The 16,921-nt window shown below is 37.3% G+C and overlaps 1 protein-coding gene across 4 annotated transcripts in view; it reads right to left on the reverse strand.

Moving 5' to 3' along the window:
• The window catches only part of LOC149024205 (uncharacterized), a 72,609-nt gene that overhangs the window by 10,717 nt on the left and 44,971 nt on the right, over positions 1-16,921 (reverse strand). Inside the window, exon 4 of one of the 4 annotated variants that reach the window (XM_089144513.1) lies at positions 10,203-10,542. The exons of 1 other annotated variant lie outside the window; for it this stretch is intronic. The gene's annotated coding sequence lies outside the window, so the exon portion shown is untranslated. Of the gene's footprint in view, positions 1-10,202; positions 10,543-10,966; positions 11,470-12,824; positions 12,844-16,921 lie in introns of those variants that run through there. 2 more of the 4 variants (XM_089144517.1, XM_089144516.1) reach the window with 2 other exon arrangements.

Below are 16,921 nucleotides of genomic sequence, written 5' to 3' on the forward strand. Positions count from 1 at the left end.
CAATATCCCTAGGGAAAGAGTGATGCATGATATGAGTTTTTAGCTAAGCATCTAAACACTTAGAGCAAATGCACATATAGTCTATATAAAATGCAAGGTACCAGAAGCAATGGTGAACCCACAACTCAGGGTAGAGTATATAGGCATAGTACTCTCCAAGAGACCAAAATGTGAGTAATCGATAAGACAAATAATCACCCAAGAACTATCGAAATCATGTGAATAATTGAATTAAAATTTGGAACCAAATCGAACAAAGACCGAACACCGAATGAAGTCACCCGATTAAACCCAGGGAGGGCTGGTCTTTCAAGGTTTACCAAGGCCTCGGTCGACAGCCCCCGGGCTGCAAACAGATTGGTCTTCTCTCTTGTTCACTTCAAACTCTCAAGTTTTGGGGGTTTTGTAGCTTCAATGGAATAGTGTTTATGCCTCCCGAAAACACCCAACAACGTCTCCAACCTAAACCCCCAAATTGGTTGATAAAAAGTTGTCTGCGAGTGTCTCTAAGATGGTGATTCAAACACAAACAGGGGAAATAACACAAATCACCTCTCAATAGGGTTGAGAGACACAATGAGAATCATATATCATCCACTAGTTTCATCAACCACCATTAATGCCATCTACCATAATGAATACTCTAATAAATTTGATGACAAATGAAGAGAACGGGTTTTCTTTCCTCCACGTGCATTTATCCTTGTGATTCGCGCTTCGACGCACCCAAATCCCCAAATATTTCACCCAAAATCAAGCTCTCCACTCCACTTGAGCTCTCAGCCTCCAACAATGATAAACAATTCATGTAAGAAGCAAAAGAACCATAAAATAGGGTTTTAGACATCAAAATTCTTAAATTGTCTTTTTCTGGGTGAAGGCAGTCAGTCAACTGGACCAATTGCCGCCGGGAGACCACCTCTATAACTTCTTCATCCGAATGCGCTTTCCATCAGGCTTTGGTTGAGAGACTCCTCTAAACACATGCTTGACTTAATGGTGATATTTACCTTGGCATTGAGGTCTTCTAGTCTCAATTTTCATGCGTGCCAAATTCACCTTTTTAACCCATCTTGTTGGTTTACTCTCTTCTCCCTAAAGCATTGGTGGTTGGGTCATCCCCTTCATTATCCGTGGCCACGGGTTCAACTTCTGAACCCACGGCCTTGACTCGAGTGGCCCATAGTTGCCTTCTATTGACACTCCAAGTTCGTGGACCTGAAATGAAGGGTTATCAAGTTTGGATTTCTAGGCTTATGGCTGTGGATAGACTCCACCAACTCGTGAAGCATTTCCAACAACACTTTCTCCTTGATGCCTACTAGCTCAGGACTCTTGTTCAATTTTTTCAGGGATCTTACAAACAGGTCTTTATAGGTAGTTGAGAAGTAACAAGATGGACAAGTGTAGAAAACATAACGATTAGTCCAACACTAGTTGTTAAGAAAGGATATCTCAATTAGAACTTTGATGGAGTAGCCCCGAATGGACTTCTTAATAAAAGAATACCACCCATCATGGAAGTGCTAGGTGAGGGTGTTGAAGTTCAAGAACAGGTTCAATGTAGCCCCGAAGTTGAGGCTGTGGCAAAAGAAAATGAAGTTGACTAAGATGCACCAATGATTGGGATAGTGCTCTAGGATGGAGCACATCAAAGAAGGCCACCTCAGACCTCCTTTCAAGGCATACGAGTAAGGAGCGAACTCTTGGCCTCACGGTTTGTTGACCCTATCACAAAGGCCAGGAAGGCGGAGAACATACTCAATAGGAATGCCATAATCTTGGCAAAGTGATTCCAGTTGGTCAAGAGAGATGGTTAAAACTTCTAGTGGTATTCGTGTTCCTTAATGGGAGAATGGCCACTATGACCACCAATAGTTTGCTGGGTAATCTCTTCCACCAGAGAGCCAGATGCCTCGAGAACATCAAATCTGATATCCCCTACCAATCCTAACCCAACTTATATGGTAGGTTCAAAACCCGGGAGAGCGAGTGCCACTATGTTGTGTGCCCTAAGGGTGAATCCCACAAGCCAACCCATAGATATGGAAGTGAAGGATCCTCATTAGGAAGCCATACTAGAGGGACACAAGATAGGTAATTGACACTTGGATGGGATGGGAAGACGGATAGGTAGATTCAAGAACTCTGCATATGAGATGACCCCATCAGGTAAGATCCTATCGCGTTGCAACTCAATTGATTGAGCACGTAGTTCCATAAGCATGTATGTGTATACAAATTAACAGTAATGGCAAGGAACCCATGTTTCTACACTTAGTTCCTAGATAACTGCCCTTTCATAAAGTTGAGACTAAGTGGGACTCTAATGTTCGTTGCCCTCACTTTGTTGAGTCTAAGTGCAGCACCAAGTAAGCACGTAGGGTTAAGGGAAAGAATATGACAAATAGAGGGAACAAATACAAAATAGGTAATTGTGAAAATTCAAATTCCTCTCCTTGTTGAGCTGTGACATCTTTCTGGAAAAAAATCAATCATAAACATTGATCACTGTGGTTCGCCAACTTGAAACATGGAAAATAAAGTGGAGTGTAAGAATATGAGAAGGCAAATGAAAAGGACACAAAGACGCACTTCACTTGTTTAGATCCGCAACATTCAAGATCACTGAGGTATATGATCTTGAACCCATCTTTACATATATATTATTTAACATTGGCATTTGAGTTAGGTTATAGTTAAGCACCAGCAATGGCTAGTTTTCTGTATAGGTGTTGGTCAATTTATGATGAGAATTGTATGTGTGTATTCATTATTCACCCATTTGCTTGATTGGACGTAGAATCGCTAGCCAAGAGATCCTCAACGTCATTTGTTTTGTAAATCTACACACACTAATTGCCTGACCCTTGACCCAATTTACTGGTTAATAAGATGTTAAAAAAAATGGTTTCTACTTGTTTTTTTCTCCGCAACCATTAGAAATCCAAGAAAAAATTGTTATGAGACGTCTTTGTTGAAATGAATTCTCGTGTTAACCCATAGTGAGTTAAACACTTTTATTTATATAACCAAAGGATGAGGGCAAAACTGGAATACAAGAATAATATAGAATACAAATATATTATTCCTTAACACCCACCTACAAAGTCAAGGGTCCAGCGAGGAGCTTGACTTTGGATCGAAGAGAGCGAAAACGGGCGGAGGAGAGACCCTTTGTAAGAATATTAGCCAACTGATCAGTGGTGGAAATAAAGCGAACGTCAAGATCCCGCTTAGCCACTTTGTCACGCACAAAATGAAAATCAACCTCAATGTGTTTTGTGCGAGCATGAAAAACAGGGTTGGCTGTCAAATAGGTAGCACCAAGGTTGTCACACCACAAAGTAGGAGGTGTAGTTTGAGAAATACGTAATTCAGTGAGTAAAGACTGAATCCATATAAGTTCAGTCGTAGCAAGGGCAAGGGCCCGATACTCACTCTCAGTACTAGAGCGTGCAACAATGGTTTGTTTATGAGACTACCAAGAGACCAAGTCGTCACCCAAGAAGATAAGATAGCTGCCTTGAGACTTGCAATCTACAGGACATCCAGCCTAATCCGCATCAGAATAGGCGATAAGAGAACAAGTAACAGAAGGTGTAATATGTAGTCCATAGAGTAGAGTGCCTTTAAGATAGCGGAGCAACCGCTTAAGGGCAATCCAATGATCCTCCAATGGTGTGTTTAGAAACTTACACAACTTGTTAGCAGTGAAAGCAATCTCAGGATGAGTGAGAGTAACATATTGCAATGCGCCAACAAGACTCCGATATAAAGATGGATCAAGGATAGGTTTTCCCCCTTCATTTGTTAACCTCGTAGATGAAGCAATTGGAGTAGAGACGGGTTTTGCATCAGAGAGTCCAGCCCGTTGCAATAACTCACTAATATACTGTTGTTGAGACAACAATAAGCCGGTAGGAAGAGGGATAAGTTCCGCACCCAAAAAGAACCTGGCTATACCAAGGTCCTTCAACTCAAACTCCCAAGAAAGAGAGCGCATGAGAGCATTAATATCAAGAGAAGAAGGCCCTGTGATCAATATGTCATCAACATATATCAAAATGTAGAGAGGTCCTCGAGAACCGTGTAGGTAAAACAAGGAAGAATCAGTTCTGGAACCAGTGAACCCAAGTTGAAGTAGAAAGGAACTAAGGCGTTGAAACCATGCCCTAGGTGCCTGTTTGAGACCATATAGAGAACGTTGTAGTTTGCAAACATGTGTTGGAAATTTGGAGTCTATATAACCAGGAGGTTGCTGCATATAAACCTCCTCTGATAAATGGCCATGAAGGAAAGCATTATTAACATCAAGTTGTCGAATAGACCACTTGGAGGAAACTGCCAGAGAAAGGATGATCCGAATGGTAGTAGGTTTAACAACAGGGCTAAAAGTCTCCTCATAATCCAAACTATATTCTTGGGTATAGCCTTTTGCCACAAGGCGGGCCTTATGACACTCAATTGTCCCATCGGATCGACGTTTGATGCGAAACAACCATTTACAACCAATAACACATCGATTAGGAGGTGGGGAAGTGAGGACCCAAGTATGATTCGAAACCAATGCATTAAATTCGTTATCCATGGCGTTGCGCCAAACATAGTGCTTAAATGCTTGAGAATAACATGAGGGCTCTATGGTAGTAGGTCCGTTAGCAACAAGAGCAAGTGGAAGTGGATAACGAGTTGCATAGTAACTCTTAGGGACCCGAGGTACACTTGTGCCATCTAAAGATTGTGTGATCATCGGATGGGTGCGATGAGTACTAGAAGGCAGTGTTGGTGGAGAACAAGAGGGCAAGGCAACAGGTATATCAAACCCATGACACACAGCATTATCCAAGCCAATAGTTGCAAATGGTTGATCATTAGAGGAAGCATGAGAATGGGCAACCATTTGTGGTAGAGCCTCATTATTTGATAGTAGGCCAGGCAACACATCCAAAGGACGTTCAGTAGAAGAAATATTGAAATCCACTAATGAAGACCCATTATAAGAAGTATTTAAATCCACTAATGAAGGCCCATCACGAGAAATATTTAAATCCACTAATGGAGGCCCATCACTAGAAATATTGAAATCCACTAATGGAGGGCTAGCATCTAAGTCACGTGTATGTGTATCTACCAAAGTGTTTCCAATAGGATTTGCAATCTCTTTTGCATAAATACCCTGGTTACTAATGAGAGAGCCATCCAAAAGAACTCCATAATGGTTATGACAACAAGCATTAGGCATAGCTTCTGGAACTAAACCATTAGTAGTAGTAGTAGTAGAAGCATCAAAAACAGACTTAGAAGAATCATTAACAGTCGTGTTACAATTCCAGGTACAGAAAATCAAATGGTGAATTATACAATGTTGTATCACTAACTAAATGTGAAGAACCCACAGTAGAATTGCTTGGAGGAATGGGAACTGCACATGGCACCAGCAGAGCTGTATTGAGTTGATGTGAAGATGATGCCAAACCAGTAGGAGTATTGCTATTTGAACCAATAGTAGACCTGTGCTTGTATGGAAACAATCCCTCATCAAAAATAACATGACGTGACACAATTGTCTTCCCGGTAAAAGGATTAAAACATTTGTAGCCATGGTGGTTGAGGCTATAACCCGTAAAAATATGAGGAGCTGACCTAAACTCCATTTTATGAGAGTGAAAAGGGCGTAGATAGGGATAACAGCAGCACCCAAACACTTTGAGAAAAGTATAGTCAGGCCATTGTCCAAAAAGTCTATGATATGGAGAATCAAAGTTCAAAAGAGAAGAAGATAATCGATTCATGATATAGACAGCAATATGGAAAGCATCACCCCAAAAAGTAAAAGGCAACCCAGATTCAGCAAGAAGAGCCAGTCCTATCTCAACTATTTGTCGATGTTTGCATTCAACCTTTCCATTTTGCTCATAAGTTTTAGGACATGAACGTCTATGAGCAATACCACAAGACTGTAATAACTGAGAGAACGCTTGAAACTCCCCACCCCAATCACTTTGGAAAAACTTAATGGAAGTAGAAAACTAGTTTTCAACAAGAGATTTGAACACTTGAAAAGACTTTATAGCATCATATTTAGTGGAAAGTGTATAAAGCCAGGTAAATCTAGTGTAATCATCCACAAAGGAGATATAGTACCTATTCCCAGTGCTAGAAGCAATATGGGAAGGACCCCACAAGTCTGAGTGTATAAGCTGTAAGGGGGCAGTAGTTTTAGAAACACAAGAAGAAAATGGGAGCTTGTGAGATTTAGCTAACTGACAGGAAGAACAAACAGTAGAAGATCTAGCATTATTACAAGGTAACTAAAAAGAGGAAATAATGCGATGAACAATAGCAAATGTAGCATGACCAAGCCTAAGGTGCCAGAGATTAATAAAAGAAGAAAGAGCAGAATAAGCAACAACACCACCACAGTAGAAGGATGTAGCAGTGGAAAAGAATATACTCCATTCTCAAGTGGACCTGTCAGTAGTGTATGCCCCGAGTATTGATCCTTAATTTTGAAGCAATCATGATGAAATTCAAAAAATACAGCATTGTCAGAGACAAATTCGCTCACAGAAAGCAAGTTATGTGAAGCAAAGGGAACATGAAGAACTTCAGATAATTTAAACACATTATGACAAGAGTTAAGAACAGAATTGCCAATGTGTTTAATGGACAAACTTGAACCATCGCCAATATGAACAAAATCACCACCAGAATACTCCACAGGTTGAAAGATATTATGCAAATTTGGAGTGATATGATGCAAAGCACTAGAGTCTAGCAACCATCTAGAATTGGAAATATTTGTAAAAGTAGCATGTGCTTGAAGATTGTTCCTTTGATAGCAAAATTTGGTTGTGTCCATATTTATCACAAATTTGACAATGAAAAACACCACGACCATTACGAGCACCTCTATTCGAACCACGAGAATAAGAACGACCACCAAAGCCTCTCCCAGTAGTACGAGGTTCATAAGAAATTCTATGAGTAGAAGAATCAGCATATCTTGGAGCAGCAGAAAGAGGGGATTGAGCCACTTGAACACTCATAGTAGAAAGCTCCTGTAAGGCATTCATATGTTGAATCTCTTCACATATCAAAAGACCATGAAGATCTGCCACTGTCACCAGATTTTCACGAGTCATGATCACCGTTACAAACGACTGATATTCATGACCAAGGCCACCAAGAATGTACAACACCATCTCAGAATCATAAATTGGGTGAGAAGCAAGGGAAAGAGCATCAGCAAGTTGTTTGACAAGAGCAAATATGCAACAATCATATCTGATCCTTTCTTTATATTGTGAAGCTGAAGTTGCAGCTGCATAATGCGTGCCTGAGAGGACGACGCATAAGCGGAAGATAATGCAGTCCAAACTCCCAAAGAAGTGGAGATGTTGACAACCTGAGAATGCACAGATTCTGTTAAGGCCACAAGTATCCAGCTTAAAAGCATTTGGTCATGCTTTTGCCAAACAAAATAAGCCGGATTAGGTGTTGGAGGGGTAGCCAGAGGATCAAGAAATGGCAAGGGACAAACATTGGTTCCATCAATCCAGTAGATTTCAGAAGAGGGATGAACTGAGACCTCCAAACGAGAAAATTCATCGATGATAGCTTGACAGGGAGATAATGATGTGCATTCGAAATCGACAAAGACAAAGAAGCATCAGAAAAAGAAGTCCCAACAACAGGAGTAGAGGTTGAAGAATCAGACGCCATATGAGCAGAGGAAATTGATCAAATCAAGATGCACAAATCCAAGAAACAGAGAACAATAAATCCACGAAAAATTTCCACAAGGTCAAGAGACTGCTCAAATCCAAGAAATTGCTTATAGCTAGAATAAGATCCAATTAATTCCACAAATCTCGAGCAAAAACCACAAATCTTCAAACAAGATCCAGAAAGCACCAAATAACAAAGAACACAGCCGAAGAACACACACAGAGCAGCTGAAGAACACACAAAACCGATTGAGCACACAGCAGCAAGACACAAACAACAGAGACGAACGAGCACGCAGCCGAACATGCAGATCACGCAGCAAAAGAAGAACACGCAGCAGCCGAAGAACACACGAACAAGATGAAGAAAAACTAAAGAATGGCAAAGAGAAGCAAAGACAAAATCTAAAAACCTAATTCGAAATGAGAACTCTCGAGACAAAGTGCAAGCGGACCAGGAACATAAGCAAATGATACCATGTTGAAATGAATTCTCGTGTTAACCCATAGTGAGTTAAACACTTTTATTTATATAACCAAAGGATGAGGGCAAAACTAGAATACAAGAATAATATAGAATACAAATATATTATTCCTTAACAGTCTTCAGAAGAGAAGTTCAAAAAAAGGAAAAAGTACTTCGTTTTTGCATTAGAGTTGTTTTAAATGATCCTTTCTGTTTAAGGTCAGGCATTTTCATTTTTTTGGATTGATAACACGTTATAATAATCAAAATAAAAAGAAACTCACGATCAGTTTGATAACCTACCAAAAAATAGTTTTTAGAATTTCTTCCTTCAAGAAAGAAAAATTAGACAAAAATTATTTGATAAAACCATTTCATTTCCCATGATTTTTGCAAAATAAATTGAAATTTATGGAAAAAAAAATTTGCTTCGAGAAACACTTTCAACACAACCACTATTTGTTGTTTCATTTATCCTCAAAGCAAAATTCGGTGTCAATTATTTATAAATGAGATAGTTTTGGAAGGATTATTTATAGAATTTGGCACTATATTCATAACAATGGAAAATTTTATCAGTATTTCAAGCTTTTTACTTCCAAAAACAAGTTTCATCAAACATCAAATGCCTAAAAAAAGTATTTTGCTTTTAGAAACACTTAAAATTGTTTTTAGTGTTTCTTGAAAGAGAAACACTTGGTGCAAGTCCTTATTTGAAAAGTCTTTTTATAAGTAAGAGTTACTTTTTCCTCTTCTTCAAATTCTTTGAAAATTTATGTTGATGCCCACAAAAAAGAATTCTTTTCTGAAAGATGTCACTTAAGCCATAGAACTTTTGAAACAAAAAGTGTGATCATCTCAATCATGTCTATATCATAGTGGAGACCCGACAAGGGATGAAAAAAGTGTTTGACGTTTCACCGTAAAAAGAAAAAAAAAAAAAAAAGGCGAGTTGATGTAACGTTTCTTACTTGAATCTGTTTGGTAGAGAGCAAAAAAAGGTATTCAATAAGGAAAATAAAAAAAGGGAAAAATTTTCCTTTCTTTGTGACCTCAAATCTTTAAAAAGAAATATGTTAGAAATGTAAGGTCCTTACACCATTTTGATTTCTGATTCAGACCAGTTTTTTTTTTTTATTGGATCCACCCTTTTTTAATAAAAAAAATGTCAAATTATATCTAAAGAAAAATAAAGGAAAGAAAAGATTTTGGTTGAAGTAATTTAAATGATTGCATAAATTGGTTTTGTGCATTTTTTTCTTCTACTTGAATTAATTGTAATGCCTGATATGATTGTTTTGAAAATTTTCATTCTGTAAAATTTTAATTGGCAATTTATATCCTCCCATGGCAGTTTAAGCTTTTAATTTTCTCCATTTGTTCAATGCATAACCAAACTCTTCCAAACAAACCATATAATGGATGTTTATTTAGTTGTTATTGAAGAGTCCATTTGGTGTTTTGTGTAAATGACATATTTTTATGAATGTATATTACAGTTAGTATTTAAAAGCGATGCAAAGTGTGATACAATCTCGTAGTATTGTGGTAGAACTCAATGAGATGTAATTATAAAATTTGTAATTCTAATTATTTTAGAAGCCATGTAAACGGTTGCCACTACACTATGCATCCCAATTTTATACTGACTCGATGTTGCAGTTAAAGTACCAAATTTTGTGCTCCTCTAGTGAGACTTATGTGCAACCACATGTATGATACAATCTTTTTTTTTGGGTAAACATGTATGACACAATCTTATGGTTTTGGAATATTAATTTTCTCCTTATTTGTTCGAAACTAATTGAAAAAATATATTTTACCAATTCACTCTTGTGAGATTTGATTATGAGCTTAGCAAATTTTTTGTCTCAATGTGTAAGTAGGAGACCATTTACTTTTAGTCAAGGTTCCTTGAACAAGATTTAAAAGTGTATTCAATGTCTAATTGCAATTGCTAAATATAGTAATGACCACCCTTTATGAAATTGCTAACTTTAACAAATGTTGTAAGTTGGATGAAACCAATTATGACATGTGGCATCGTAAGATTTTGTTCACGCTTAATGAACAAAGTTACCTAGACTTGATAACCTCTAAAATGAAGAAACCTGAAGAGGGTAATACTTCCTGACACTTTCAAGAAAAGAATGCAAACAAAACTTGGTTTGAAAGGAGCTACCTTATGCTTGGAAACATGCATAAACCTAATTATTGGATATGTTATCTATGTGGGACCAGGCAAAATTAGAATATAGGGGCACATCAACTACAATGTTAAGAGCCATGACCTTGAAGTTTGACATGTACCGTAAGAACCTTGACCATACCATGCTTGAGCACCTAAGGGTTGTGAAAGAAATAAGAAGAGAATTAGATGTTGCTAGGTATACCCTTATATATGAACAGCAGGTTCAAGCTTTCATTAAGACATGACCTAATTCCTGGGACTAAATAAGAAAGATTCTTACACAAAATGACAACACCAAAAATTCCATCAATGTTGCCGCTAATGTGGAATTAGAAAAAGAGTGCCAAGAGGCAACCCAAACATAAACCCTTGTCTCTCAAACAAGACAATGCAAGACATTTGGGTTTAGCATAAGAGACAAGGCAAAGCAGGAAGGTTGAAGCTTTTCACCAAGCAAAAGTGGAGGCATATTTACTGTCACATCTACCCAGCCGGTACCCTACCTAGCATACCCGGGTGTGTGATCCACAACCCCGAAGATCAAGTATCGGGAAAACCAACCTCCCACATATACAATAACATAATCATGACCAAATGTAATCAATGTAATATCATATAATAATGAGATCAGGATAAGAAGAAACAAAACAATATAATCAAAGTGTGGAAAGAAATGATACCAATGTATGTATAATCAATATGAAGAGTGAGTGAAAATCACTCCCCAAATCGTAGCGGAAAAGTAGTTCGAATACAATTAAAGGTTACAATTCCAGTACTCAAAAGAAAGGAAAGAAAGAAGTAAAAAACTAAGCTAATGTCTCTTCTAACTTATACAGTGTCTCTTCAATAACATAAACAAAAGAAACAAGACATGGCCGCCTCCGCTCCAGGTGGGACTAATCTTGGTACTTCACTAAGCTCCCCCCCCCCTTCTAGGTGCAGCTTCTCACTAAACACTGACAGTGCATCCAAGAAAGGGGCACCATCATTTGTGTCCATGGGCTTGGAATCAAACACCATGTCTTTTACAGATATGGCCCACAGATCTCTTCTTCTTCCACTCCGGGTCTTCTGACCTACAAACATCAAGGATTCCGGGTCAGGGTCAGGGTTAGGATAGGGCTGGATTCCACAGAGTATGCATGATCAACAAGGAATATTGCTAGAGAACGAGGGGGGCCTATAGATTACAGGACTATTGAAGCAATACGGTGGGGGTGGTACCCCTAAGCTCGCTTTGCACACTCATCGCCTTACTTTGCCATGATATGCTAAGTACAATGGAAATCTAACTTAATCTAGTTTTAGTTTTAGTTTTAGCATTTTCTGTCTTTGAAAAATTCCTTTATCTTTGATAGGTGTTCAATGGAAATATGTTCCAATGGCAATTTCTTTGGACACTATGACTTTAAAATGGTTTCACTAAGTTAGATTTATTTAATTTAGTTGTTTCTACTTCATTTTTATGATCTATATTTATTGTGATTTTGAATAATCTCCAAGCATACTAGATTAGGACACATGAATCATGACAAGATTGCTAGGCTAGCCAGAGAAAGTCTTCTAGACCCACTCACTAAGGCTAATCTATCAATATGTGAGCCTTGTTAACCCATATCATTGAGCTTATTCATTTGGAAACCGGGTAGTAATGTTAAGGTAATGTGAAGGTAATTTGAAAACTCTTTCTACCCTGAAACAAAATAATATAGCAAGGAGTAGAAACATTTTCACTTCTAGATATGGTTAGAATAGCATTGGCTGATCTCCCAATATACTAGAGGAACACACTTATGACTACTACTTACGTCCACAACAAAGTGCCATCACAATCAATACACTCCACTCCCTATGAATTGTGAAATGGTGCAAAGCTTGACTTGGGGCATATGCAACCATAGAGATGTTGCTAGTTATATTCATTGTACCACCTACAAATGTGGGAGATTAGCCCTAGAGTAGGAAAACAAATCTTTATTAGATACTTTAATGGCTCAAAAGACTACACTTTACGATGAATACTAAGTTGAAGGAATGACACAGAGTCATACAATCTATATTTTCTTGAGACTGATTTCCTAGCATAAAAGATGCCAATAGGGAACTTGAACCTATGAGATAATTACCAAAAGAAAGAAAGAAAGAAAGAACCAATGAGATAGAGATTGTTGAAAATATCTAACCTAGTCTAGGCAACCATGGAGAATTAAAAACCAAAACATGTAATACTTCCCGACATTGTCAAGAAAAGAATGCAATTGAAACTTGGTTTTAGAAAGGAACTATCTTATGTTTAGCAGTATGCATAAAGACCTAATTATTTAGATATGCTATCTATGTGGGATCAAACAAAATTAGAATATAGAGGTACATCAACTACTAGGTTAAGAGCCATGACCTTGAAGTTTGACATGTACCGTAAGGAAGCTGACCGTACCATGCTTGAACACCTAAAGGGATGTGAAACACATGAGAAAAGAATTAGATGATGCTGGGTACACCCTTTCAGATGAGCAATAGGTTCAAGTTGTCATTAAGACATCACTTAATTGTTGGGCCCAAATAAGAAAGATTCTTACACAAATGACAACAACAAAACTTCCATCCATGTCATTGCTTATGTGGAACTAGAAACAGAGTGCCAAGAGACGACCCAAACATAAACCCTTATCTCTCAAACGAGACAATGCAAGACAGTTGGGTTTAGCTTAAGAGACAAGGCAAAGCAAGAAGATTAAGGCTTTGAACGGTTGAACCAAGCATAAGTGGAGGCATTTTACCAAGCGACAAATAGGCAAGCATGGTAGAAAGAGAGATCCTTGCAAACTCAAATATTATAACTGCCAGAAAATGGGGCACTTTGCTCATGATTGCAGTGGGCCAAAGTGAGTACCATTTCAATCCCTCTCTATTCTTTATAATATTATTATATATATTATATTTTTTGTTGCTCATACCTAGCCTGATTGGATTGTGTACATAGGAGCAACAAGGAATATTGCTAGAGATAAAGGGGGACCTAAAGATTACAGGACTATTCCGAATGGCTCCCAAAATATCTACATGGGAATCTTTGCACACTTCACGCCTTACTTCATCGTGATATGCTAAATACAATAGAAATCCAAAGTAATTTAGTACAGTTTTAGTAGTTTCTATCTTTGTAAAATTCATTTATCTTTAATAGGTGTTCAATGGAAATATGTTCCAATGGCAGTTTGTTTGGACATTGTGACTTTAGAATGGTTTCACTATGTTAGATTTAGTTAATCTAGTTGTTTTTGCTTCATCTTTTATGATCTAAATTTATTATGGTTCTAAACAATCTCCTAGCATGAATAATGACAAGATTGATAGGCTAGCTAGAGAAGGTCTTCTAGACCCACTCGCTAAGGCTAATATATCAATATGTGAGTCTTGTTTTTCTGGTAACCCATACCATTGAGCTTATTTATTTGGACAATGCGGACCAGTAATGTGAAGATAATTTGAAAATTCTTTCTACCTTGAAACAAAATAATGTAGCAGGGAGTATAAACATCTTCACTTCAAGATATCGTTAGAATGGCATAGGCCGATCTCCCAATATCCTACTAGGGAGACACTCTTATGACTATTACTTACGTCCATAACAAAGTGCCATCCCAATCAATATGCTCCACTCCCTATCAATGGTGAAATGGTACATAGCTCAACTTGGGGCATATGCAACCATAGAGATGTGCTAGTTATATTCATTGTACCACCTACAAGTGTGGGAGATTTAGCCTTAGAGCAGGAAAAAAAATCTTTATTAGATACTTTAATGGCTTCAAAGGCTACATTTTGCGATGAATACTAAGTCAAAGGAATGAACATTATAGAATCATGCAAATATTGTCTCAAGACTAATTTCCTAGCATAAAACACGCTAGTAGGGAACTTGAACTTATGAGATAAGAGATTGCTAAAAGTATCTAACCTACTCTGGGCAATAGTGGAGAATTAAAAAAATCCATCGTATAATTGCCAGAGAATATGAGATTCAACATCAGTCTAGTGGGAGTGCTACCTAGAGGAAGCATACAACCAGACAATCAAGATCCCCTTGTGCATAAAAGCACCTAAGAACACATTCACATTTCATCCTTTTTAAGTTGAACAAAATTTTCTTAGTTGTGCTTCAAGAGAAGAGGAAGAGCTTGCTTTTAGTAGGTTAAGCACCCCTAACTAGCAAAGGAAATCCATAGGCTACTATGAAGATGACGTTGATTTTCTAATGTATGCCTTGTGGCATAGGGATATGCCCAAAATGAAGATGTAGACCACTGAGTAGGTTACAATGATGTGACACTCTCCCTTGCGGTGAGAATGACCTCGATTTGCCTCTTGCTTGTCACAAGGTTGGTTTTGAAAGTCTACTAGATGGAAATTAATAATAATATTTTCCTCACAGGAGAACTAAAAGATGAGTCGTTTATGATGCAACCAATGGGTTTTGTGGTCAAGGGATAGTAACGCAAAGCTTGCTTTCTCAAATGTACTATCTAGGGTAAGCAATCGACTAGGCAACGGCACATGAAATTTGATCATGTTATCACATCTATTATGTTAAATGGTCCAAAGAAGGTTTCATATCTAATTATATTGACAACATCCTAAGAAGTGGAGATAACATTGAGATTTTTGTCGCCACTTAGAAGTGGTTGTCCTATAGTTTTTCAAACTAAGGACATGGGTGGGGCCAACTTCGTGTTGTGCCTAGAGTTAGAGTTTGTATGGGAAGGCACTAGGAAATTCCTTGATATGTCTTATAAGACTTATCTAAGGGAAATGCCTTGAGCAACTCCATATAAGCAACTAAAAAATCATAGACACTCCAATGGACAAGGCATATATTTGAACCTAGACCAATATTCTGAGATTGATGAAGAGAGAAAGAAACCATATGTCTAAGGTACCCAATGTAATAGGTAGTATGATGCAAATGATGATGTGCACGCATGCAAATTTATGCTATGCAATTGAAATGGTTAATCTTACAAAGTATTCAAGGGCTAGGTCATTAATGACCAATAAATAGAATCCTTTTAACATCTTCGTTGGCTATAAACCTTAGATTGTCTATAGTGGTTCACATGTGAGAATGAGAGGCTAAAGCATTTTGGCCAATTATAGAAACGAGGGCAAGAACATACTGAGATTTACTTTTGTTCTATGTGACAAAGTTGTTGCTTGAAGTGACAAGAAACAGATCGCCATAGCCCTATTGATGAGCACATTTATGTGTGAAATCTTAGGGCATAAAACATGCATTTTACACACTTAGAGTGGAGCTACCTTGGGTTTTATGTTGTTTTTGAAGATTTTATGAATTTTAAGGACTTGAACGAATATCTTGTGTTTTGGGTATGAAACATGCGATTTTACACGTCAAGAGGTCCGTTCAAATTCTCAAGTGGGCCTAATTTGGAGCATGATGGACTAAAGATGCAAATATGGGCCAACTCCAAAATATCTTATAAAATTAAATTAGAATTTTTATTTTATTTTTCTATATTGAATTGAATGAATGTATGAGCCCCACAAGTAATCAAAGATTAGCATTTTCTATTTTTTATAATATATTTTTTTTTAGATTTTATTTATTTCTCTTATTAGTTTTCTCTCTCTCTCTCTCTCTCTCTCTCTCTCTCTCTCTCTCTCTCTCTCTAGTTAGAATTTCTAACGAATTTGATCTTTCTTTATTTCTTTTATTTCTTTTTCTTTTCTATTTTACTCCTTTTTATGTATTTATTATTTCCTTGTTTGTAAATTATTCTCCTTCTCCTATAAATATTACCTTCCCTCTTAAATCTAAACAACTTTATTTTCTCTTTAGTTTATTTTAGTCTTGCACTTTCTATTCTCTTTAGCTTGTTCTAGATTTTCTCTAATTCTTTGATTACTTTGTGGGTTCTAATTCTAGATTGAATATTTAGGCTTTAATGTTTTGCAAGAAATATTGAAGTTGTATAATTTATTTTACGCAAGTATATTTCCTTTATTTTTATCAATGCAATTTTAAGTTCAAGTTCAATTTTCAAGTTTGAGGATTTGTTTTCTCTCTAGGTCTAGCAATTGCAGATCTAGATCATTCTAGATCTGGTTGTTAAAATTGGTTGAGATTTGAATAGTTTATTCAAGTTCTTTTTTGGAGATTCAAATATGCAAGTAAGTAACATTCTTCAATAAGCTCCCCCCTCCATTCCCGCTTCTATCTACCCCTCCATATTCTTAATTTAGGATTTAATTTCAGCATTTATTTATTGTTTCTCCCTTCCCCCTAGGTCCTTGATCAAAGATGCCTACAGTCGTGCCTCTCTTTAGTTAAGGTTTCCCTTTTGCTTTTATTGCTTTGTTATTTACTTTCAACACTTTTCTTTTCTTTTTTCTCTTTAATATCCTTTCCCTCGATCGATGGACTGTAAGCTAAGGCAAAGGGTCCACAGTCAAATTCATTATAATTATACTTCCCTTCCCTCAATCCAAAGTTGACACTCGGATCAA

This window comes from Hakea prostrata, chromosome 2 (genome assembly GCF_041222555.1).
Source record: "Hakea prostrata isolate BN-2017 chromosome 2, UWA_Hpros_2, whole genome shotgun sequence".
NCBI lineage: Eukaryota > Viridiplantae > Streptophyta > Magnoliopsida > Proteales > Proteaceae > Hakea > Hakea prostrata.